The sequence below is a fragment of the Halichoerus grypus genome, chromosome 5, assembly GCF_964656455.1.
Source record: "Halichoerus grypus chromosome 5, mHalGry1.hap1.1, whole genome shotgun sequence".
Lineage (NCBI taxonomy): Eukaryota > Metazoa > Chordata > Mammalia > Carnivora > Phocidae > Halichoerus > Halichoerus grypus.
In genome coordinates, this window is record NC_135716.1 from 161009109 (window position 1) to 161011937 (window position 2829).

Below are 2829 nucleotides of genomic sequence, written 5' to 3' on the forward strand. Positions count from 1 at the left end.
TTCCCGCCGCACTCTGCGGCCGAGCATGCGCAGCGCAGGTAGTCGGGCGGGGCCCACGTTCCCTTGGCTACAGAGGGCGGGGAAGAGCCCTTAGTGCTGCCCAGGGTCTGATCTTTGAAGCCGTCCTACAGGGCCCCAAATTTGGACCCTTAAATGCTGGGGGCAACGTCGGGATGGACTCAGAGTTCAGGCGCGGCATTTGGATTTACTGGATTCGAGAGATGGGTCTATTAGCAATTTCTGTAAATCCCAATTTCTTCATCCTTGAAATGGGGTTTATTATAGTGCCTTTGCCATAGGCATGTGAAGATTGGAAAGGCAATGTTGGTAAAGTTCCACGTACATAGTAAATTCCCAGTAAAAGGAATTATCTGCAGCGATGGAGAGAGGGTTCAGGCTTTTTCCATTTTGGGGCACTCTTCGTATATTAAAAGAATCCCAAAAGAGTGTGCAAAAATCATGGTGTGTTTTAAATGCTACTTAACAAATTAACACTTTCAACACCTAAAAAAGTATAGGATCAAATAATTGTGCTATTCTTTTTTTTTTAAGATTTTATTTATTTATTTGACAGAGAGAGACACAGCGAGAGAGGGAACACAAGCAGGGGCAGCAGGAGAGGGAGAAGCAGGCTTCCCGCTGAGCAGGGAGCCCGATGCCGGGCTCGATCCCAGGACCCTGGGATCATGACCTGAGCCGAAGGCAGACGCTTAACGACTGAGCCACCCAGGCGCCCCTAATTGTGCTATTCTTAAAATCATAATAGGATTATAGAAGATATATAGAGTTGAATGATGAATTTATTGCAATTTTGTCTTAAACCATACTTCTTGAGATATTATCAAAAGTCTGTGTCCTGGGGCGCCTGGCTGGCTCAGTTGTTAAGCGTTTGCCTTCGGCTCAGGTCATGATCCCAGGGTCCTGGGATCGAGCCCCGCATCGGGCTCCCTGCTCCGCGGGAAGCCTGCTTCTCCCTCTCCCACTCCCCCTGCTCGTGTTCCCTCTCTCGCTGTGTCTCTCTCTGTCAAATAAATAAATAAAATCTTTAAAAAAAAAAGTCTGTGTCCAGCCCAAAAGGCCCTCCTGACCCCTGCTGCTATGGTCCCTAAATGTCCTCTGCAGTTAACTTCAAATTTAGACTCTTTGGTGATTCTGAATACTTCATTGGTAACTGAACTTAATTTCTCCAACAGTTATTCTTACCTTTCTAATATAATATATACTAAGTACATCATTTTATTATTTGTTCTCTGTTCCCTTTGTTCCGTTTCTCTGCCTTCTTTTGGCTAATTTGAACATCTTCTAATATCCCATTTTTTTAAAAAAAGATTTTATTTATTTGACAGCGAGAGACACAGCGAGAGAGGGAACACAGGCAGGGGGAGTGGGAGAGGGAGAAGCAGGCTTCCCGCGGAGCAGGGAGCCCGATGGGGGGCTCGATGCGGGGCTGCATCCCAGGACTCTGAGATCATGACCTGAGCCGAAGGGAGACGCTTAACGACTGAGCCACCCAGGCGCCCCCTAGTATCCCATTTTAACTATTGTGTTTATGACAGTATCTCTTTGTATACTTTTTTTTTAGTAGTTGCTCTAGTGATTGCAATAAACATAATTTACTTTCCATAGTCCACTTAGAATCAATATTTTACTACTTCAAGTGGAATGTAGAACTATTACCCCCAAATAAATCCCTTTATCATCTCCCCACACTTTTGTTATAGCTGTTTTATGTATTAGAATCATAAACCCCATCAGGCAGTGTTAATAATTTTTACTGTCAATAGTAAATATTTTTATTTCTTTTAAGATTTTTTTTTTTTATTTATTTGACAGAGAAAGACACAGTGAGAGAGGGAACACAAGCAGGGGGAGTGGGAGAGGGAGAAGCAGGCTTCCCGTGGAGCAGGGAGCCCGATGCAGAGCTCCATCCCAGGACTCTGGGATCATGACCTGAGCCGAAGGCAGATGCTTAAGGACTGAGCCACCCAGGCGCCCCAATAGTAAATATTTTTAAAATTACTCAAGAGAATAGTCTACTATGTTTACTCAGATATTTACCATTTCTGTTCTTCTTTCATTCTTGATGTTCCCCATTTCCTTCAGGTATCATTCCCCTTCTATCTGAAGAACTTCCTTTAGCAATTCTTTTAGAGCAGGACTATTGCCAAAAAATTCTTTTGGTTTTTCTTCTCTAATAATGTCTTTATTTTACCTCTACTCCTGAAGAATATTTTCACTGGATATAGAAGGGTATTTCTTGATAGGGTAGGAGAAAAAAATCCCAGTGAGGTAGGACTATCAAATGAACATCACTTACCTAATCACAATACCTGGAAGATGGAGTACTCTGATTCCAGTCTAGGTCATATAATAAAAATTTTGACACTTTCCCTCCTTGATCGATCCATTTGTGATGTTCAACTCTTAGAACTTCCAAATTATGTAAGCCAGTAGATTCTCTCTCTCTTTTTTAGTTTTATTTATTTATTTTAGAGAGGGGGGCGGCGAGTGTGAGCAGGGGAGGGGAGGAGAAGAGGGAGAGGGAGAGAGAGAATCTTCAAGCAGACTCCCCTCTGAGTGTGGAGCTCTACTCAGGGCTCAGTCCCAGGACCCTGACATAATAGATTCTCTTTGTACTTGACCTACTTTGATTTGGTTTTCTGTCATTTGCAGCCAAAATCTTGTTTAGTAAATGTATCCATGAGCAATTGCTGACAACAAATGTGTTTTATTTTCTAAGTTAACATAAGTTGGTCTAAGCAAGATAAAGCAGTTGAGTCTTTAAGTTGTGTAGACTCTTGTTTCTAATAAATGAATGACTTGTACAAG